Source organism: Lissotriton vulgaris, chromosome 4_1 (assembly GCF_964263255.1).
Source record: "Lissotriton vulgaris chromosome 4_1, aLisVul1.2, whole genome shotgun sequence".
Lineage (NCBI taxonomy): Eukaryota > Metazoa > Chordata > Amphibia > Caudata > Salamandridae > Lissotriton > Lissotriton vulgaris.
In genome coordinates, this window is record NC_141691.1 from 979,608,789 (window position 1) to 979,632,486 (window position 23,698).

The 23,698-nt window shown below is 49.9% G+C and overlaps 1 long non-coding RNA gene across 1 annotated transcript; it reads left to right on the forward strand.

The window, feature by feature from the left end:
• Positions 1–2,783: 2,783 nt before the first annotated feature.
• On the forward strand, positions 2,784–22,565 carry LOC147722775 (uncharacterized). Its single transcript, XR_015309889.1, has 3 exons — positions 2,784–2,827; positions 8,722–8,911; positions 22,316–22,565. It is a non-coding gene; the product is annotated as an uncharacterized LOC147722775 (long non-coding RNA).
• Positions 22,566–23,698: the final 1,133 nt, after the last annotated feature.

Consider the following 23,698-nt stretch of genomic DNA (forward strand, 5'->3'; position numbering starts at 1 on the left):
GAGTCAACGAGTCTAGTTCCTGTAAGTGACTGTAAGGGTATGTGCCGCATGCGCAGAGTCACTGAATCGGGACAGGGCTATGTGTGGTCTGGTCTGGCAGATCCGCATCTTGTTGCAGGGTTGCCAGGATTGCCTCCCAATTAGTGAATATGAGTATTTTCCTGAGGCCCTTGATTTCCTCACAGCGGATCGCTATACGCTCTGCCCTAGCCCACACCATAGTGGAACGCCTCCATTTCTGTATGTGTGGGGGGTCAGGTGCTTTCCATCTTTTAGTGATCAATCTTTTCGCTGCTACCATGCCTAGGTCCAGGAAGCTGGAGGTGACTTTGGTGTTGCGCCTCCTACGGAACATGTGTAGCAGATAAGTGGGCCAGTTAAAAGGTATTTCTCTTTCAGTACAGGTGCGGAATATGCTTGCCACTCCCTGCCAGTACACAGTCAGTCTGGTGCAGCACCAAAGCATGTGCACCAAGTCAAACTGTATTTGCCTTATGCAGTACAATACCTTGTGGCCCAATACAAGAAGCATCTATAATGCAGTTACTCAAATTATTACACACATTATTTAGGCTTGAAGCTTGGGTCAAGAGTGAATATTTCAATGGTTTTTGACTGTCAACAACTTTAAAATATTTGATGAAGAAATGCCTCAGCGAATTTGAAAGGGAGGAGCGGCTTACTTTTTCTCGGGACTCCCCAAACCTGACGGCAGGAGACTGGCCGCAACAATCGCATCAGTCACGGGGTCAAGTTCCATAATAGCAACTGGCGCCACCTGAAGACCCAGTCCATTTATGTAATCAGATTCACAAGTATGGGATTCTTTAATGCCTTGACATTGACCCTGTGGCCTCAGTTGTTTTGGAGGCACTGTTCCTTTATCTCTCTGAATTTTATGTATATTATGAATTTTTGTGTCTAAAATTATTTTCTTCCCCTAGAATATTATAACAACAACAAGCAAGCAGCAGAGCAGGGCAGCAGACATTGGGGATTAAAGACTAGAAGACTGCTAAACCTTTGTCCTGCCTCATATCTGCTGGCCCCTCGGGTTGGATTATCAGGATAGTTAGCAGTAAAATTGCCCTTTGCCAATAACCCACAAGTCGCATCGGGTGCTGCCAGATTACAACCCTCTTCGATATCTTACTATCTTACTCTGGAAACTGCAACAGCATGCCCACTACCTCTTCTAAAATTCCCCTGCCACTTACCACTACCCGTGCAACAAAAATCCCCTCCACCCTGTGACACACTGCCACTTACCGGAGACATCTGCCACAGTCAGCCCTGGGGCACTGAGGTAACCAGGAGGTAGTCAAACCTGCCAATTTGGAAGATGAAAACCATTTTCAGGAGGGAGTAAAGAAATGAAGCAGTGAAAGCTTCCAGTTGTAGAGTGCCCAGATCTGTGCGGGTGCCTCTTGGACCCTCAAGGGGGTGGTGGGTACAAGCACCCCATGGCCCTTGATAAGCTTCAAGATCATCCTGATCCTGAGTGATGTAGGCTCTCCAGTCCACTCTGTATCCAGCTCAATTCGACACTCAGATTTAGCCATGCAGGGCCTGGTGGAACACATACTGGATTTACAGATTCACTGCTACACGACTACTCTTCCAGGACTTCCTACTGAGGATCTCATTATCAGGCCACGATAATCAATAAACACTGTAAAATATGGCCAGAACATCGACTGCGAACTACAATAATTCCTGGGCACCTGCGTTCTTGGTTGTTCTAGACACATGACACCACGCCCAGACAAACCCCCAGGTTTCATATGAACATGTAACAACCCTATGAGAGTCACCCATTTGCTTACCACCAGCTCGGAAATAACCATTAATTTCTTTAATATTCAATATCAGCCTTCAATGCAAGCTAAGTTGATTTTTCCAACTGCCCTCTTTCTGCAATGTCACTTTTTGTCTCCAATTGTGAGCTAACTAAATTTCGAGAGTCACTTGTTTTGCATGCCACCAGATTTGGAATACTCATTCACTTCTTAATATTCATTATCAGCCTTTAATGTGAGCTACATTGACTTTTCTAACTGCCCTCATTTGCAATGTTACTTCTTGACTCGAATTGTGATTTACCCAGTTGACGCTTAGCTTTCCGTGTATCTACACATATATGTTTTCATTCCAGAAAGCAAGTGGTTTTTCTAAATTACGAATTGTATTCTGATCATGATCAGTGCATTTATTCTGAAATTGTAAATATGTCTCTTAGGAGGATTCACATACTTTGTACAAATATGATCCTGTGTTAACCCCTTTTGTATAGTCATTCCTGGTTGCTATCCCCTGGGGGCGCTTTCTTGCCTTCCGCATGGACACTTGCCTCCCAGAGCTTTCAACATAGCTCGTTTAGTCACTTCCTGCACACACCGAGGTCACCGTGCCAGCTCTTCGTTCACGCCCTATTCCGGCCTTTTGACTCACTTTAGGTAGACACTGTGGTGTTCGGTTACCGTTCCAGTCTTTTTTCAAACCCGCCCTTTACTTAAATCGGACTTCCGCTCCATGCTCAGCCTTGAACTCTCCGAGGCGAGACGAGCACTGTCAGGACCCGGTGTTCTATAATCCGCTGCTCCCATGATTGAGCGCCCCCCCTGTCATTGTGCGCATGCGCACCAATGGTGCGCATGCGCACATTAATTTTTATGACGTTTCAATACCCCGCCCATCAGGGACTGCACCCCCGGTTTGTGCGCACATGCGCATGCGCACATTAAGGTTTGTGCGCACATGCGCATGCGCACATTCATTTTCTACGTTGCCAGGAGGTGGACGCTCCTCCGTGAATGCGGCAGCCTAGGTAAGGATGGTCTCCCCTCCAGGCCTTGTACTTATGCGGCCCGTTTCCCTAGGCAGTGCCGCGGCCTCTCGTGGGTGGCAGATCCAACAGGCTCGCAGGTCGCGCTCCGTGGGAAGACGCCACAGTGGCGTCACTAGGGTGGTGCGGGGGTGCCTCTCGTGGGTGGCAGATCCGACAGGCTCGCAGGTCGCGCTCCGTGGGAAGACGCCACAGTGGCGTCACTAGGGTGGTGCGGGGGTGCGGAGCTAGTTACTTAGATGTCCTACATTTATTTATGCATTTTTACATAGCGCGGACTTTACCCGGAGGCGTCAGAGCGCTTCACATTGGGAACAGAAATGAAACATAATGAGAAACATTACAGAAGAGCAGATTACTAAAACATACGTTACTTACATAAGGTAATAGTGACAATTGTGAGCAAACAAAAAACATGAGGTAGTAAAAATTTTGAGCAACCAAAAATACATGAGGTAGTAAAGGTAATAATGACAATTGTGAGCAAACAAAATACTTGAGGTAGTAAAAATTGTGAGCAACCAAAAATACATGAGGTAGTAAAGGTAATAGTGACAATTGTGAGCAAACAAAATACTTGAGGTAGTAAAAATTGTGAGCAACCAAAAATACATGAGGTAGTCAAAAGTGCACAAGAGGAAAAGTGACAAGTGGGCAGTTATAAGAGAAAACAGAGTATAATTTGAGGTATAATACTGCAATAAGTGCTAGGCACAAGAACAGGCGTTACGTAGGCAAGGTGGCACTTGTGCAAGTATCAAAGGTAAAAACATGTGAGAGGTAGCAACCGTGGGTTACAAGGGCAAAGTGTTGTGTGCATGTTACAAAAGGGCACCGAACACAAGTACATGGAGAATACTGCAAAAAGGCAGACACTCCCACCACAGGAAAACACTGGGAAGGCACTCCCATGGTCATGGAAAGTAAAAAATATCAGTAGTGGGAAGTCTTCCTCCGAATAGCAAGAGGACGTGAATTACTTTTGGAGGTGTCTCTGGAGGAGGAGAACTTTGAGGTCCCTTTTGAAGGCCTGGGAGGAGGCGGTGGTCCGGAGCTCAGGCGGAAACGAGTTCCAGATTCTCACTGCGTTGCCTGAAAAGGATTGGGCCATTGTTCTTTCCTTCTTGAAAGTGGGAGGTTCAAGCAGTAGATTCTCGGCATTGCGTGAAGGTCTACAGCCTCCAGAGAGTTTCAGTTTATTCACCAGGTAGCGGGGAGAGGAGGAGTGCAAGGCTTTGTGGGTGATACAAGCGGTCTTGTAGATAGCTCTAGCCTCGAAGGGAAGCCAGCGGAGGGTGGATAACAACGGTGTGATGTGATCGCTTCTTTTGGCCCCATAGATGAAACGAGCTGCTGAATGGAAGACAGACTTAAGTGGGGACAGGTGAGATTTGGGGAGGCCAGTAACAAGAGAATTGCAGTAGTCTAGTCTGGAGAGGACCAGCGATTGCACCAGGGTTATAAGGTCCTGCTCCGGGAAGAAGCGACGGATTCCCCAAAGAAGGCGCAGTTGGTAGCGAGTAGATTTTGCAATAGAATTGATGTGGGGAGTTAGATTGAGTTTTTTGTCTAGAATGACACCAAGAGATTTTGCGCTGTCGACAATGATGGGTTTGTTGTTTAGTAGATTCATCTGATCCATCCATGATTGAACCGGGGGAGGAGAGAGTGAGGAGGAGAAGAGGAGGGATTCAGAATTAATTGATGAGATGACATCCAGTTTTGAATGGAGTCAAGAGTAGATTTTAGGATGGAGAGATCATGAGTGGAGGCAACCTTGAGGTAGAGTTGAGTGTCATCTGCATAGAGATGATAGTGAATCCCGGATTTGCTTAGGAGGTTTCCCAGTGGTTCTAAGTAGAGATTGAACAGTGTGGGTGCAAGTATAGAGCCTTGGGGAACACCTTGACCCACCGCCACAGGAGACGAAAGACTGTTCGCTATTTTGATCATTTGAGATCTGTCAGAGAGGAAGGATGCAAACCATTTAAGCACAGTGCCCTCCATGCCCATTCTCTGTTGAAGAATATTGAGGAGGGTGTTGTGATTAACAGTGTCGAAGGCTGCGGAGAGGTCAAGGAGAATTAGCAGACAGGACCCCCCTGAGTCGAGTATCCTCAGCGCATCATCAACCACTTGCAGTAGGGCTGTTTCAGTGCTGCAGTTTTGGATGAAGCCGGACTGACAATTGTCAAGAAGATCATTGTCCTTGATATGACGAGAGAGTTGTTTGGCTACACATCTTTCCGCTATCTTTGCAAGAAAGGGAAGGTTAGTGATGGGGCGGTAGTTATTGAGGTCATTCGCATCAGCAGTGGGCTTTTTCAGCAGAGGGGTGACCTGCCCAGTTTTGAAGGGGACAGGAAGGGAGCCTTGCCAGAGGGAGAGGTTGATCAGAGTGGTCCAACAGGGGAGGGAATGGGCATAGAAGTCAAAGGCAATGGCACTGGGGATAGGGTCAAGCGAGTGGTTGGAGGGCTTTGTTTCGCATATGCATTTGAGAAGGGCATCTTCAGATATGGGGTCAAAGCTCTGCCAAATGGCTAAGGATTTGCGCTCCTCTGGAGGTGTAGGATGAGCAACCTGATCCACAAGTGATTTCACCTTTCCATCGAAGAAAGTAGCGAAATCCGCTGCTCTCTTTGTAGAATCCTCCACCTTGGAGGTTGGGGGAGAGCAGCTCGGAGTCTTGATGAGATCGAATAGTTTTTTGGGTCTATTTTTGGCGGAATCAAGGAGGGTTTTGAAGTGCGTCGCTTTCTCAAGGAAGATGTGCTTGTGGTATTTGGATCTTGCTGTGCGAAGCAAGGCTAAATTGTCAGTGGAAGGCAATTGCCTCCATTGCTTCTCCAGGAATCTTAGCTGCTTCCTTTCCTCATAAAGGGATTTGTTGAACCAAGGTGCTGAGGGAGTGGGCCTTATCCTTTTGCTTTTGAGTGGAGCGACGTTATTAATTTCAGCTTCAAGAACTGTGAGGCATTGGGAGGTGAGATCGTCAACAGCTATGTTCGGGTCTAGCCTTGGAAGTGAAAGCAAAGCTGATTCACAGAGGGGACCGACATCAATGTTTTTGGCATCACAGAACCAGGAGATGGCCCTCTTGGGTTGGCCAAGAGTTATAGAGTGTGAAAGTTGAAGAGAGAATGGGATGAGGTGGTGGTCAGACCAATCTACATGAATAGGGGTAGTAGTAGAAAGCATGCCTGCTTTAGAAATAACAAGGTCCAGGATTGCGCCCTTAGAGTGGGTTGGTTCAGTGCAGTGTTGGATAAGATCATTTGCCGAGAGGAAGGTGGCCAGTGAGTTCGCAGAGGAGTCTTGTGGTGCGCCCCAGTGGAGATTGAAGTCACCCACGATGGTCTGATTGTCACTTTGAGAGTATTGGTCGCTGATGAAGTCTTTGAGATCTTCTATAAACGAAGAGCTACTGCTACAAGGCGGGCGGTAAATGATATGGAATCTGAGCGGTGAACGGTGTTGCAATTGAAGCTCAAGAGAAAGGCACCTGCTCTCTGACTCATCACAGCGCGGTCACGCGCCCTCCAGGGAGTGGACTGAGGTCGCGGAGACCGTGCGTGCGCCGCAGTGGTGAAACACAATACCTACGACGACATCAGACAGAGGCCACCACCTTCTTCTCTGTGATATCGCGTCGCAATTCGCCTTCGAATTTGGGATGCCAGGGACGACTGTGAGACCAGAGAGAAATAATATTTACATCAGATAGATGCCAAGTTTCAGAATGCTTATGTGTGAATTTTTTTTAATTTCAGTGTAATTATGAGTGACACGATTCGGCCACTCTTTCTCGCGAGCAAATTCAAGCAATGAAGACCAGGGTATTAGGGTCCACACTCTGCTCCTCAGTCAATCATAAGTCTCTTTGCTCGGTCGGTTGCAAGGCCGTCCATTTTAGTACCTTGCGAGAACCACTGAGCCTGTCGCCATTTCTTACATCCCTCCCTGATATAAACACTCCCCGATAATGCTCCACTCAGCCCTTGGTCCATCTACCAGGCCCAGAGGGCTGCCCAGGTCATGCCCAGGTCACTGTCCATCTGTCCCTGCATATACTTGGATTAAGGAGTCTGCTGTCCACATGGGTAAAGATTTGCGTATTAAAAAGGCAAGTCTCATCTGATGTGGTTAATGAGCATTTGCTCTGTTTTTTAAAGGAGGCATTTGATCCCACCTCTACTGCTCTCAACTTATAATACCTAGGAATTGGGGAGACATTCAAGAAAATAGTAGCGATGCAAGTGGGATTGGGGAGGGACACACGCATAACCACCCGTGGTACCCTGTTACTGCTCTCGTGTCCATGAGGATTTATACTGCACCTTAACAGATGTATACTCTTCAATGGTGGTACTGCGAGAACATGCCCCTGCCCATTAAATTGCACACTCGTCAATAGCAGTAGTACCAGATGTTCTCCCACTAGCAGGCTGCATACTCTTCGATAGTACTATTGCCCAGACATTCTCGCTCCCAGGAGGATACATACTCCTCAACGGTGGTACTGCTCTGATGCTCTCCTGCCCATGACAAAGCAAGCATACTCCGATTTGAAAGGATAAATGCTGGATTTAGATCTCCGGACGGTGAGAGCCTAACTTAATAGCGGCCATTCACCAGTGTACCACCTAGCGCCTAAGAACTTAAAACCTGAAATTCTTAACGAGGCATAGCTCTCTCAGTGATTCCTATCATAATGTCGGTCTGATGTTTCCACTGCATCTAGTGCATATTTTAAGCAGGTATTGGCGATGCTCTTGCAGGGCCGGACTGGGAACCAGAACCGGCCCTGGCAAAGTGTGTTAAGAATACAAAACTATTGAGTGTTCTTAACTTCTTTATTCCGACCAACACGTTTGCTCCTAACATGGAGCGAAGCGGCAGTCAGCTCGGCGATCAGCTGGTAACTGTCATATGTGACAGTTATCAGCTGGTGACCTCACTGCTAAACGGTGTCCTCGCAGGGACACTGGGAAGCACGTCTAGTAAGGTGTCCTAGGAGGGACACAAGTATTATAAACACAACACATCCCCCTCCTTTGGGGGTGATGGGAACAGTAGAAACAGATAGAGAACATAAGGTTCCACTATCCACAAATGTAGTCCTTAAGTTTAGCTGGCGGTCCTAACAGTCTGCCGGTCCTGCTAATGTCCACCGGTCTCGCCCCGTCATGGGTTGGAACGACAGGTAGTCTGCGCCTTGCGCCTGCAGGTCTGGATGAAGGAACAGAACGGTCCGCTCGCTGGGTGTTTTCATGTGTACCTTAATCGCTCCCGTCCCCAGGGGTGGCAGGAAATTCAATGTCGGATTCGGTGTCAGAAAAATAAAGTCCTCCCTTACTCTATCGCCCTCACTCTATCTATCGCCCTCCCTCTATTTATCGCCCTGTTCTCTTCTCTTCTCACGTGCTGATCTGCTGCTCTCTTCCACCCCACCTCCTTCTTTAACTCCCTGTTCTTTTACTGTGCTGATCTGCTGTTCTTTCACCCCGCCTCCTTCTCTAACTCCCTGTTCTCTCACACACAACCACACCACACACAACCAAACCACACGCACAACCAGACCCAACCACACACATGTTTATAAGCATTTTATCTTCTTTATTTCTCAACTCACTAATGCAAATGAAAACCTGTACAGCAGTGTCCTTGCTGCAGTTTTCATAATTGTACCCAAGAAGTATCTACACCTACCAGAATGGCAACAACTGCTGCTTAGCCTACGAATTCCTTGACCACCCAACATTGGTTCTTGGATTATGCCTGCCATTATTATAAAACTGTTAACACATTTTTGGACACCATGTAACTTGCCTTATCTGCATACTCTCTGCTAATTTTATGTTATCAATTTGCAGGATTATGGCGGTATTCAGAGACCTGGAATTGTTGTCGACTACCAGAAAAGTCTGGTATTTGGTGGGCCTGCTGGAAGGTGGATGAAAAGAAAGATGATGCAATCGCTTAATAAACCCATTGGAGGGGCGTTTGTTGGCAAAAAACCTAAATTGAGAAAACCTGGATCAAATGGCAATGCGGTCAAAGAAGGTATGTTTCTAGATAGACAGCTTCTGTTTTTTAGGTTTCGCCTGGCGATCCGCTGCATAGCAGTGTTCGCGCAGGCGAAAACTTTTGTTTAGCAGTATGGGTGCTTTGTCCCGCCTGCTCTTCCATTGGCTAGCTCCATAAATGGAGGCTAGCCATTGAAAGGGACATCTGTCTGTTATTGCCCTCCAATCTATCTCTCGCACTCCCTCCCTCTATCTCTCGCACTCCCTCAATCTATCTCTCGCACTCCCTCAATCTATCTCTCGCACTCCCTCAATCTATCTATCGCCCTCCCTCTATCTATCGCCCTCCCTCTATCTATCGCCCTCCCTCTATCTATCGCCCTCCCTCTATCTATCGCCCTCTATCTATCTATCTATCGCCCTCCCTCTCTCTATCTATCGCCCTCCCTCTCTCTATCTATCGCCCTCCCTCTATCTATCGCACTCCGTCTATCTATCGCACTCCCTCCCTCTATCTATCGCCTTCCCTCCCTCTATCTATCGCCCTCCCTCTATCTATCTATCGCCCTCCCTCTATCTATCGCCTTCCCTCCCTCTATCTATCGCCTTCCCTCCCTCTATCTCTCGCACTCCCTCCGTCTATCTCTCGCACTCCCTCCGTCTATCTCTCGCACTCCCTCCCTCAATCTCTCGCACTCCCTCCCTCCCTCTATCTATCGCACTCCCTCAATCTATCTATCGCACTCCCTCCCTCAATCTATCTATCGCACTCCCTCCCTCTATCTATCGCCTTCCCTCCCTCTATCTATCGCCCTCCCTCTATCTATCTATCGCCCTCCCTCTATCTATCGCCTTCCCTCCCTCTATCTATCGCCTTCCCTCCCTCTATCGCCTTCCCTCCCTCTATCTCTCGCACTCCCTCCCTCTATCTCTCGCACTCCCTCCCTCTATCTCTCACACTCCCTCCCTCTATCTCTCGCACTCCCTCCCTCTATCTCTCGCACTCCCTCCCTCAATCTCTCGCACTCCCTCCCTCAATCTCTCGCACTCCCTCCCTCAATCTCTCGCACTCCCTCCCTCAATCTCTCGCACTCCCTCCCTCAATCTCTCGCACTCCCTCCCTCAATCTCTCGCCCTCCCTCCCTCCCTCTATCTATCGCACTCCCTCTATCTATCGCACTCCCTCCCTCTATCTATCGCCTTCCCTCCCTCTATCTATCGCCCTCCCTCTATCTATCGCCTTCCCTCCCTCTATCTCTCGCACTCCCTCCCTCTATCTCTCGCACTCCCTCCCTCAATCTCTCGCACTCCCTCTCTCTATCGCCCTCCCTCTCTCTATCTATCGCCCTCCCTCTCTCTATCTATCGCCCTCCCTCCCTCTATCTATCGCACTCCCTCTATCTATCGCACTCCGTCTATCTATCGCACTCCCTCCCTCTCTCTATCGCCTTCCCTCCCTCTATCTATCGCTTTCCCTCCCTCTATCTATCGCCCTCCCTCTATCTATCGCCTTCCCTCCCTCTATCTCTCGCCTTCCCTCCCTCTATCTCTCGCACTCCCTCCCTCTATCTCTCGCACTCCCTCCCTCTATCTCTCGCACTCCCTCCCTCTATCTCTCGCACTCCCTCCCTCAATCTCTCGCACTCCCTCCCTCAATCTCTCGCACTCCCTCCCTCTATCTATCTATCGCCCTCCCTCTATCTATCGCCCTCCCTCTATCTATCGCCTTCCCTCCCTCTATCTATCGCCTTCCCTCCCTCTATCTCTCGCACTCCCTCCCTCAATCTCTCGCACTCCCTCTCTCTATCTATCGCCCTCCCTCTCTCTATCTATCGCCCCTCTCTCTATCTATCGCCCTCCCTCTCTCTATCTATCGCCCTCCCTCTCTCTATCGCCCTCCCTCTCTCTATCGCCCTCCCTCTCTCTATCGCCCTCCCTCTCTCTATCTATCGCCCTCCCTCTCTCTATCTATCGCCCTCCCTCTCTCTATCTATCGCCCTCCCTCTCTCTATCTATCGCCCTCCCTCTCTCTATCGCCCTCCCTCTCTCTATCTATCGCCCTCCCTCTCTCTATCTATCGCCCTCCCTCTCTCTATCTATCGCCCTCCCTCTCTCTATCTATCGCCCTCCCTCTCTCTATCTATCGCCCTCCCTCTCTCTATCTATCGCCCTCCCTCTCTCTATCTATCGCCCTCCCTCTCTCTATCTATCGCCCTCCCTCTATCTATCGCACTCCCTCTATCTATCGCACTCCCTCTCTCTATCTATCGCCTTCCCTCCCTCTATCTATCGCCCTCCCTCTCTCTATCCATCGCCTTCCCTCTCTCTATCTATCGCCTTCCCTCTCTCTATCTATCGCCTTCCCTCTCTCTATCTATCGCTTTCCCTCCCTCTATCTATCGCCTTCCCTCCCTCTATCTCTCGCCTTCCCTCCCTCTATCTCTCGCACTCCCTCCCTCAATCTATCTATCGCACTCCCTCAATCTCTCGCACTCCCTCCCTCAATCTATCTATCGCACTCCCTCTCTCTATCTATCGCCCTCCCTCTCTCTATCTATCGCACTCCCTCTATCGCACTCCCTCTATCTATCGCACTCCCTCTACCTATCGCCCTCCCTCTCTCTATCTATCGCCCTCCCTCTCTCTATCTATCGCCTTCCCTCTCTCTATCTATCGACCTCCCTCCCTCTATCTATCGCCTTCCCTCCCTCTATCTATCGCCCTCCCTCTCTCTATCTATCGCCTTCCCTCTCTCTATCTATCGCCTTCCCTCTCTCTATCTATCACCTTCCCTCTCTCTATCTATCGCCTTCCCTCTCTCTATCTATCACCTTCCCTCCCTCTATCTATCGCCCTCCCTCTATCTATCTATCGCCCTCCCTCTATCGCCCTCCCTCTATCTATCGCCTTCCCTCCCTCTATCTATCGCCTTCCCTCCCTCTATCTCTCGCCTTCCCTCCCTCTATCTCTCGCCTTCCCTCCCTCTATCTATCACCCTCCCTCCATCTATCTATCACCCTCCCTCTATCTATCACCCTCCCTCTATCTATCTATCGCCCTCCCTCTATCTATCTATCGCCCTCCCTCTCTCTATCTATCGCCCTCCCTCTCTCTATCTATCGCCCTCCCTCTCTCTATCTATCGCCCTCCCTCTCTCTATCTATCGCCCTCCCTCTCTCTATCTCTCGCCCTCCCTCTCTCTATCTATCGCCCTCCCTCTCTATCTATCACCCTCCCTCTATCTATCTATCTGTCTATCTATTGCCCTCCCTTACTCTATTGCCCTCCCTTACTCTATTGCCCTCCCTTACTCTATTGCCCTCCCTTACTCTATTGCCCTTCCTTACTCTATTGCCCTCCCTTACTCTATTGCCCTCCCTTACTCTATTGCCCTCCCTTACTCTATTGCCCCTCCCTTACTCTATCGCCCCTCCCTTACTCTATCGCCCCTCCCTTACTCTATCGCCCCTCCCTTACTCTATCGCCCCTCCCTTACTCTATCGCCCCTCCCTTACTCTATCGCCCCTCCCTTACTCTATCTATCGCCCTCCCTCCCTCTATCTATCGCCCTCCCTCCCTCTATCTATCGCCCTCCCTCTATTTATCGCCCTGTTCTCTTCTCTTCTCACGTGCTGATCTGCTGCTCTCTTCCACCCTGCCTCCTTCTCTAACTCCCTGTTCTCTTGTCTTCTCACGTGCTGAACTGCTGCTCTCTTCCACCCCGCCTCCTCCTCTAACTCCCTGTTCTCTTGTCTTCTCACGTGCTGATCTGCTGCTCTCTTCCACCCTACCTCCTCCTCTAACTCCCTGTTCTCTTGTCTTCTCACGTGCTGATCTGCTGCTCTCTTCCACCCTACCTCCTTCTTTAACTCCCTGTTCTTTTACTGTGCTGATCTGCTGTTCTTTCACCCCGCCTTCTTCTCTAACTCCCTGTTCTCTCACACACAACCACACCACACACAACCAAACCACACGCGCTACCAGACCCAACCACACACATATTTATAAGCATTTTATCTTCTTTATTTCTCAACTCACTAATGCAAATGAAAACCTGTACAGCAGTGTCCTTACTGCAGTTTTCATAATTGTAGCCAAGAAGTATCTACACCTACCAGAATGGCAACAACTGCTGCTTAGCCTACGAATTCCTTGACCACCCAACATTGGTTCTTGGATTATGCCTGCCATTATTATAAAACTGTTAACACATTTTTGCACACCATGTAACTTGCCTTATCTGCATACTCTCTGCTAATTTTATGTTATCAATTTGCAGGATTATGGCGGTATTTGGTGGGCCTGCTGGAAGATGGATGAAAAGAAAGATGATGCAATCGCTTAATAAACCTGTTGGAGGGGCGTTTGTCGGCAAAAAACCTAAATTGAGAAAACCTGGATCAAATGGCAATGCGGTCAAAAAAAGGTATGTTTCTAGATAGACAGCTTCTGGTTTTTAGGTTTCGCCTGGCGATCTGCTGCGCAGCAGCGATCGCGCAGGCGAAACCTTTTGTTTAGCAGTATGGGTGCTTTGTCCCGCCTGCTCTTCCATTGGCTAGCTCCATAAATGGAGGCTAGCCATTGGAAGGGACATCTGTCTGTTATTGCCCTCCTTCTATCTATCGCCCTCCTATCTATCTATCGCCCTCCCTCCCTCTATCTATCGCCCTACCTCTATCTATCTCTAGAGATTGGCTCGTAAGGGAGAATGCGGTTCCAAGTCTAGCCGGTGCCATTCAGCCGCCACTGTGTGGCTGGCACCAGAGGGTAGGTCCGACGACAGGGTATGTGTGGTCCGGTTAAACAGTTTTCGTTTAGCTGGCACCGATGGGTGAGGCGCACAGCCTGGGATGATGACGGGCTGGGTAGACTGGGTGTGTGCGCTGCTACCAGAGGGCGAAGTTCGAAGATTATGTCGCTGGCGGGCAGAGATGGGGTCTGATGGCCAGGGTGCAGCTGGCATACGTCTGTGGCTTTCACTCGATTATTGTGCACCCCCTGCCTGCCATGCTCTTCTGCGCTCTTCTCCCTGGCAGGCTACGGCAGCCAGGGCAATGCCTCATTGTCTTTTGGGAGTGGTTGGCAGGTTGGCGCTCTCTTGTAAACGCCAGGCGCGCCGCCCAGCGGCTGCTCTCTGAACTGCCTCCTGTTGAGTTCAGACGGAACCAGCCTTTCCCTTTTCTGCCTGAACCTGGTGCCCAGAGCAGGCGCCCGTGGCCCGCCCGCATCCATCCCCCCCGAGGCCTGGGCCGAGGCTGCGCCGGTGGAGCCGCATTCCAGAGGAGCCAGACCCGGCTGAGTGGGCCTCCAGAGACCCGGGGACCCGCCGTGCTGTAGCAGATAACTGTGTCGGGGAGGAAGCTGTGACCGTCCGAGGCACTGGTGAGTCCCGATCGCGCAGTTGTTGGGGACTGACTGCTGTGATCCTGGGCACCGCGGTGAAAGAAGACCGCCCCTGCTCCGACCGGGACTCCAGAAGGGGCGCCGCGCTAAACGTGAGTCTGCACCCGGAGCTGTGGTAAGCGATCCGGGAACCGGGGACTTCGCTGGGAGACAGGGACACCATTGGTGAGCGGCACATGAGGGATAGGGCAGAAGCAATGCGGAGCTGAGGAGGGGCGAAGTCCGGCCTGAACCCGCCCGCAAAGCCATTACTCCTGACATATCGGCTGCCGACCGTTGTTGTGAACTGTGTGCCGGTTGAACGCTGCTGCTCCCTGCTGCCCGGGTCCCCGGGTCTCCATTGCACTACTGGCCCTGCAGCCTAATTAGTCGGCACACTACCGCACTGCCTCACTACTTGAACTCCGGTGCCCGCCATTTTGTGCCTTGGTGCTGTCTTGCCTTTCACGCTGCAGCTACACAGCAAAACTGGGCAGTCTCGCCATTTGAGCTCTACACTTGGCCGGAGACTTGAACTGCACAGCTGCACCTTCGCCCCCCTTCGAGTCTCGAGGGGACGCCTGGTTACCCTTGGGCGCGCAGGTATTGCGTCTGAACTGAGTAAATGGTGGTAAGTCGCTGAGGCGCCCTTGGGCGTCAAACTGAGGCTGCTGGCTCCATGCTCTCTTTGTGGCTGTGGTTAACTGACGTGTTTCGTGGACCCTGGGATGGGAGTTCCGCTGGTCACCAGGAGGTCAAACATTTGTTAGTAGCCACCCCGTGCATACGGGGGTGTACGCTGGGCGCACCACGCCTCATGGGGTGCTTCCCACTATCGCTGATGTTGGGGGTTTCGCACGCCCTGCGTGCTTTCTTTTGGGTTCTTTCACGACCTGATTGGGGGGTTGATGAGGGTGGTGGGTGGTGGGGGGGGGTTTTTGACGTTACAAGTTCTAGTTATTATCTGGTGCAATGTACGGCTAATTTGGACTACCTGTTTGCGCATTGTGTTGATTGTCATGATGTGTGGGCGACCTTCCTGCTATGGGGGGTGGGGGCGATCGGAGATAAAACAGTCTCTTCTACACCTGCTCGATGGGAGGGATTAAACTTTGGACTTGGAACATTAGAGGCCTAGGAGATTACAAGAAAGCTCGTTTAATGCATGGCATATTGTCAAGGCATAATGTAGACATTTGCTTCCTACAGGAGACTCATCTTAACTCGACCCCCTCGCCCAGGTTGAAGAATTCCAGATGGGCTCATGTTTACTCTGCTATCTATTCAAATTATGCGAGGGGTGTTGCTGTACTCATACGCAGGGGGTTGGATTGGCGGGAACATTCTCGCGTGCTTGATGTGGAGGGGAGATATGTCTTATTACACGGTTCCTTGCAGGGGCGGCCTATTGTACTAGCTGCAGTGTATGGTCCAAATGTGGACGACACAGATTTCTTCAGAGGGGTTTGGGCGGAAATTACATTACTGGACTGTGGGTCAGTTGTGTTGGGAGGTGATTTCAATATTGTACTGCATGATGAAATGGACCGTAGAGGCGTAAGCAGGCCGACACATATTAGAGCGCGACAGGCAGTCTTAGATGTGATGAAGGAGGGTATGCTTTCTGATGTGTGGAGAGCCAGGCACCCAGATGCCAAAGTGGGTACTTGCTACACTTGCCACAAGGCTACCTGGTCCAGATTAGACTTCTGGCTGGTGTCTCCGGAGGTTGCAACGTGGGTGACAAAGGTTGATATACTGGCCAGGTCGCTGTCAGATCACGCCCCATGCGGATTGGAGCTGCGACCCCCAAACGCTATTTACAGGCCATTCACATGGCGCCTCCCACCACACGCGCTCACGGACCCAGTATTTGTAGAAGAAATTAGAGACGACATAGTCCATTATTTTGCCGAAAATACTGGATCAGTCTCATCTGAGGCCATAGAATGGGACGCCTTTAAGGCTGTGATCAGAGGTCAGTGCATAGCACGGAAGGCGGGAGTCCTGCGTGCCATAAGGGACACGTTAGCTAAGCTGGAGGGGGAACTGAGAGACCTAGACGCTGCCTTTAGTGCTGACCCATCATTGGAGATAGCTGGGGCTCTGAAAACCAAGCTGCTAGCTTTTAATGAGGAAGCGGAGAGGGAAGTACGGTTCCTGGGAAAACGGGCAGAAGCACGCAGATATGGGGAGATATGGGGAGGGGGACAGGCCGAGCAGAACACTAGCTAGGTTGATAACTCCTTGCACACAATCCAATTACATCCACACCATATATGACAAGGCCGGGAACCTCGCGATGGGCCAAGAGGCAGTACTAGGCGCCTTCGCGGATTTCTATGCCTCCCTCTACACCTCCAGGCAGCCCACGATACCGCCCACTTTGCAAGCCTTTTTGGATTCCATAGCTCTCGTATGGTTTAACAATAACCACCGACAATACATGGACCTCACTGTCACGGTCCAGGACATACCCCAGGTGATAAAAAGCATGCCGGCCAACAAAGCCCCTGGCCCAGATGGCCTGACAACAGCCTTCTATAAAACCTATGTGGATGAGTTGGCGCCGAAACTGCATACAGTGTTTGTTGAGGCCCTCGAATTGAATTCCCTACCAGACTCCATGCGGGAAGCCCTAATAATTACACTCCTTAAACCTGATAAAGACGAGCTACACCTAGATTCCTATAGGCCCCTTTCTCTGATAAACGTCGATGCTAAAATCTACGCTAAGGTAATTGCGGATCGATTGCAGCCTATGCTGCCTATGATTGCACTCCCTGATCAGTCGGGGTTTATCCCGGGCCGCGCAACATCACATAACCTCAGAACCATTTTTTCTGTTCTCCACTACTTGCATCCATCTGTACAGGCGGCGGTGGTGTTCCTTGACGCCACCAAGGCATTTGACTCCTTAGAGTGGCCTTATCTGTTTAAAGTTTTGGAACGGATGGGCTTTAGCCAAAACTTCATGACCTTGATTAAACTACTGTACACGGAACCTAGAGCTAGGGTGAGTGTCAACGGTCTCGTGTCTAAGCCCTTCCGAGTCTCCAGGGGGACAAGGCAGGGATGCCCTCTGTCACCCCTCCTCTTTGCCATTGCAATGGAGCCGCTTGTGGCTCGGATAAGACAACACCACACTGCAAGGGGCATCGGATTTAGCTCTCGGAGCTTACTAATCTCGTTATACGCGGATGATGTCACCCTATACATCATCAATCCCAAGGACAACATGAATCCACTACTTCGGGAATTCGTGAGATTTGAGGGCCTAGCAGGAGTGTCCATTAACTGGTCTAAATCGGTTGCCTTCCCCTTGACGGACGAGACTAATCGCCCGGCTCCGGACTACCCTTTGAGGTGGGAGACGGACGCTGTTAAGTATTTGGGAGTCTGGGTCAGTCGGGATGTGCAGGAGTTGTGGACACTAAATTTCGGGAGGGCGGTAGACTGGCTGGAGGGGAAAATTGAGGTCTGGAACAAACTGCCCCTTTCCCTAGTCGCAAGGATAGCCTTAGCAAAAATGGTGGTTCTCCCCAAATTCTTATATTTGTTTGTGAACGTACCGCTACCAATGACAGCACACTTTCACGCTCGTGTTCGCTCACTATTGCTGAAATTGGTGTGGGCTGGTGGGCAAGCGAAAGTCTCCTGGGACCTACTCACACTACCGCTCCGACAAGGAGGTCTCGGTGCTCCTGATCTGAGGCTTTACTCCCTCTGCGCCCAAGCGCAATTTCTGCACTTCTGGGCCTTCCCTACTCCCTATCAACCGCATGTGGCGGTTGAACTGGCCGTGGTCGCCCCTTTGCCGCTGCGAGTGGCTCTATACGGTAAGGTCTCCTGCCCGTCGCGAGAAGTGGATACCGTGGAGATGATCCGCTGGGCTTGGCGTGAACTGCAGAAGAGAGCGGGTCTCTCTTTGCTTTATGCTCCGGCCATCCCCCTTCGGGGTAACCCGATGCTGCCTTGTCTCACCGCCAGGGGAGACGTCCTCACGATCCGGGGAAAAGGGCTGCACACATTCGCTGATTTATATCCGGATGGTACCTTCATCGAGATGGACACGAACGAGGATGTCCTGCCAGAATCTTTCGCGGACACGCTACTGTACCATTCCCTCCGTGAATCCTGCAAAAAGATAGGACCCCACTTCCCAGAGGAGCCATGCACACTAGACGCCCTCCAGAATCTGCTTTCACGGCCTTCCCCCAAAAAGCTGGTATCAAGACTATATAACTGCATGCAGGAGCAGGCACCGATCACTGAGGCCATGGCCAAACAGGCATGGGCCGCGGATCTGACTGATCAGCTAACGGATGACATCTGGGAGTACTGCTGTAAGCAACTCACGGCACTGTCTCCGAACTATCGACTGCGGCTCATACATTTCAAGTTCCTACACCGCTATTACCGCACGCCGACATTGTTACACCGAATGGGCATCCGCGCAGATGCCTCCTGCTGGAAATGCGGAGGGGAAGATGCGTCCTTTCTCCACGTGGCGTGGAGCTGCCCCAAACTGGATTCATACTGGTCGGAGGTTTTTACAGCCATAAATCAAATTACGCATAGGAATGATACACCAACTCCTCTCCTGGGTTTGCTAGGTTATGTTAAAGACACTGAACCCTGCGACAGGAAGCTACATGCCCTACTCCTTCTCTATGCCAAACGACAGATCGCGCTACATTGGGGTAGGAGGGCTCTCCCCTCATTCACGGGGTGGATTAGAGATGTAACATATGGCCATACACAACTGACACACTACTGGGAGACTATGCCCACCGCTTCCAGACCTATTGATATCTGGGACCCGTTCATACAGTGGGCTAGAGAACGTGAGGGCTCGGACACCCTGGGGAGATCACCGGATTCAGGTGTTTCAGATGATATGGGCTGACTGTGTTCATTACGTGATTGAATGCTTGTTGCTTGTCAGCCCTGAGGTAGTGCGGACCTGCCCTGTATTGTCACACGCACTAGCCATGCAACCCCATTGGCCCTGCATATGCCGCTGACCCTATCCCCTCAGACCCTCCTGCGGCCCCAGACCTCGACGAATAGCCCCACTTATCCTCCTCCTCTCCCCCCCCCTTCCTCCCTCCCCCCCTTTTTTTTATTCTCTCGCCTACATGTGGAGGAGGTGGCAATCGCCACACCATCACCCTTATCGCGACTCGCCTTTACTCATGACACTCCAGCACAGGTCCGCGCAGCCCTAAGGACGGATGATATGTTGCATAGCAATTCTATGTACTTGCACCGCAGTTTGCTGTTTTAGTTTTTTTGACTGTTGGGGGGGTATGTTGGGAGAAAACAGTGCTGCTGGACGTATCCTTCCTACTGGCCGCCGCGGCGGGTTATTGACCGCTGTTCGCTCCAAGGCGACCTGGTTGCTTCCTGATACATCTGCATGTCTGCGACACTGAGAGAAAAGTAAGATCACTTATGCGCAGGTGTTGTACTGCTCACGACCACGTTACTACTGTTTTATATATATCACTGGGAGTGCCAGCTCCGGCTGGACGATAGCCCTCGGACTGTTTTACTGACCCTTGTGCATTGTATACCTGATAGCGGCCTGCCTCCGGGTTGTTGGCGTGACGCAGTGTACATCATTTGTCTCTTTAATACAGAATAAATGTCTTACACCAAAAAAAAAAAAAAAAAAAAAAAACGTTTTACAACCCACTGAAAATGCCAAAGGTTCCAGGGACGTTAGTTTCATTTTTACCCACACAACCATAGAAAAGTTAGCACTTATAATTTTAATAGGTTTTTTAAAAAAAGCAATTGCCCATGAGGGGGTCCCCCCATGTGTCCTATAGGTTCAGGATACCTGTATCCTGACTCGTGTTTTCACACTGTCAAACCCCCAATCTTCCAGGGTATTGGTGAGCTGCCAGTAGATTCAGAGCTATCCGTTGGAGATGTCTGCTTTAAATATAAATGTAATCCAGCAAATTCTTTATTGGTATTTCTAGTAAGTATATTTCTGTTGCAGTCTTGTATTCAACCAGAAATATGGCCATTCTGCAGTTCTACTTAAAAGCGAATTTCACACCACACATGGGTAACCCTTCAGCCACAGGCATAAAAGCATCAACAGCTTACGTTCTCTTTCAATAAAACTTCTCAATCTGCCCAATCTACCTTCTCTTTAGGAATGCTGGAAATCTCACTGGATGGAAAGCAATTTCCTTCAGCTGAACGCTGCAAAAACTGAGGTTCTGCTCTTTGGAGATGCCCCCTCCTCTGGTCACCTTCCTGGTGGCCCCCAGAACTAGGCACACCCCCGACCCCGGCAACCACAGTCAAAAACCTCTGTGTTCACCTTCAACAGTCCCTAAACATGAAGAAACACGTTACTCACACAGTCTAATCCTGCTTCCACACCCATGGCTTACTAAGGAAAGATTTTACTTATCTCCCCGACACAACAAGGAAAACCCTAACACAGGCCCTGATACCAAGCAAGCTGGACTATTGCAACGCCCTATTGATCGCCGCAAATGAGTCCTCCTTAAACCAATTGCAAATGATACTGAACACAGCCGCCTGCACGGTTCTGAATGCTCCCCCCAGATCAGCTTCCTCTCCCCTCCCTCATCAGCTACACTGGCTGCCAATACGACAGCGCGTGAAATTCTAGATCTGCTGTCTCACACACAAAGCTATCTGGGGCAATGGCCCTCCCGATGTAGTAGAGAAACTTCGCCGCTATTACCCGGCTCGGACTCTGCGCGCCAGCTCCCAATCGCTCCTCAAAAGCCCCAACATAAAAAAGGCTAGACCCGGAGGCAAGTCCTTCTCGCACCCTTCATCTGGAATCAACTACAGCTGGCCCTAAGACAGTGTTTGGACCATCTTAAATTCAGAAGACTCCTGAAAACTGCCCTGACAGAGTGAGGGAGTGAGAGTGGGAAAGGGAGGGAAAGGAGGGAAAAGGAGTGACAGAGTGAGGGAGTGACAGGGGGAAAGGGAGACAGTGAGAGGGAAAGGAAGGGAGGGAAAGGGAGTGAGTGAGGGAAAGGGAGACCGAGTGAGGGAGTGAGAGAGGGAAAGGGACAGTGAGGGAGTGAGAGGGAAAGGGGGGAGGGAGTGAGAGAGGGAAAGGGAGACAGGGGGAGGAAGACAGACAGAGGGAGGGGAACAGAGTATGGGAGAGGTAGGGAGAGTGAGGGAGGGAGACAAAGAGAGAGCAAGAGATGTGTGTATCCCGGGTCTGGTGGCTCAGTGGACGAAGGTGTCCGCTGCAGGGACCAGTGATCAACCTCATGGTCAGTTGTGTATTTTTTTGTTGCTCTAGCCCTGCCACCTCCCCCACTGACCCCGCCCCCACTGGTGCGGCCCTCGGACACAAACCACAGTGTAAATTTGGCCCCTGAGAGAACGTTTGTGAGTACCCATGACCTATGCTGTGCTTCCAAGCGCTGAGATACCCCCCTGGGGGTGATTCAAGAGCTATACAAATTAAATAAAATCATTAATTAAATCAAACAGGTACACATGCTGCAAACTGATAAGTTAATGACCATCAACAATTAGCTTGCAGCCTGTAATGCTGTGGATGCACTTCCACCCTTCCTGCCTCCAGGGCTCACACTGCATATTGAATGTTCAGATCTGTTTACTCCTTCCTCAGCTTTGCAAATAACACTTCTTCCGTACTGAGTTTCACCCAAAAAAAATTGTAGTTTCGCAGGAAATTAATTTCTTGGAAATGTGATGCCCACCCTCAATATTCCAGTCACCGCCCCCTCTGTACAAGGACTCCTCAGAGCTCATGGGCGTTCATAGACATGGCATGGATTTTTCCATCCTATGGCCTGTCTGGACATACTCTAAAATTTAGAAGTCCTGCATATGTTCTCCCCGTTGTAAGATGCCTTTTCTAATAATACATTCTTTCTGCTTTTTTGTGATCTGAAATCTGAGTTCTTTACTTGCACTGTACACAAGACTTTTGCTGTTACTTTTGTACTAGTTAGTGTGCATTTGTTCTGCAAAATTTTGCTAAAGATGGTTTAAAACTTGTGTTTACTTTTAGGGTGAGAATCCCTTTGAAATCGTTGAACAAACAGGAGAATCGGTAGTTGAGGAAACAACTGATGCGAATGATGAAGACAATGAGCAAAACGAAAAGGAGGACATTGATGGTGAAAACGATGAAAATGAGGAGCAGATAATGTGGAGGCAGAAAGTGCAGATGCGGATGATGCTGCTGACCCAAATGATTACTCTGGGGACTTAACCACCACTGATGAAAACTAGTTGAGAAACTGCCCTGAAAGACCAAACACTTTAGCACACTGCATTGGTGGACTTAAAGAACAATTTTCCGCAAAGTTGAGCAGTTCGTTCACCCTGCATGCATTCCACTTCTGTTTTAATTGCCTATGGGCAAACCGGTTTTATGTTTTGTTTTTTTAGTATATTACACACAGCAAATGCTTCAGTATTCTTCCAGTGTAAATTGATTTGTTCATGGTTATGTTTTGAGTAATTTTGAGCAGTTGGAGTTCTAAACATTCCAATGTGAATTTTTCCAGTTTTTAGCGCCCAATGTAGTGTTGTATATAATTCAAGCTGTTGTAGCAAATAAACCCTGATTATGTCTTGCAGTAATAAAGGCTTAAAACAAGATTATACACTTATTTTGCACCTCTCCTATGTGGTACTGTCTACCTCAAAGAAGGGGTACACTCAAGGTGGTGTTTTATGCCCGGAGGTAGCGCCCCAGGGGGGAGCACTCGCCTGTTTAATGCTGATCAAAGGCTCTTTGCTGAGGTGTGAGATTGGAGAGGGTGCCGAGGGTATTCTGGGTGACAAGGTGTCACTGTAAGGCCTGGTAGCCTCTACATAATCAGCAGAGGTGAGGATGGAAAGAAACATCCGCTCTGCCTATGGGGGCCTTGTGACACCAGCTGGGTGATTCACCCACCGAGGTGTTCCTTTCTTGCTTTAAAGCGTTCGATTTGTTTTGTGTTTTTTCTGCACTTTTATTTAGCGCGAACTCTATCGGAAGGTATTGCAGCGCTTTAAATAAACACTAGTTACATCACACAAGGTCACTTTTTAAACAAGAAAAACAAGCATTTTCGGAAATTATGTAGAATATTCCATTTGTGGAGTGCTGCAGTCGGGGCCGGAGCTGAATTTTAATCAGGGGGGGACTGCAGTGATGGACTGCAGTGTGTCTGCTGTTATACCAATGGCATAAATCACGCCGAGCCAGACTCTGCACCCACAGGCACCAGCTCCCGACTGTCAGGGTGGTCGGGAAGCAGCAGGAAAGGTCAGAGGTGCCAGGGAGAGGGGGCTGGACACACAGGAACGGAGGAACCAAGGAAGCAAGAAAGAGCGGGGAAGACGAGGGAGGAAAGGAGAGGAGGAAGAAAATAATATGATAAGGAAGAAGGAAGAGGGGCGA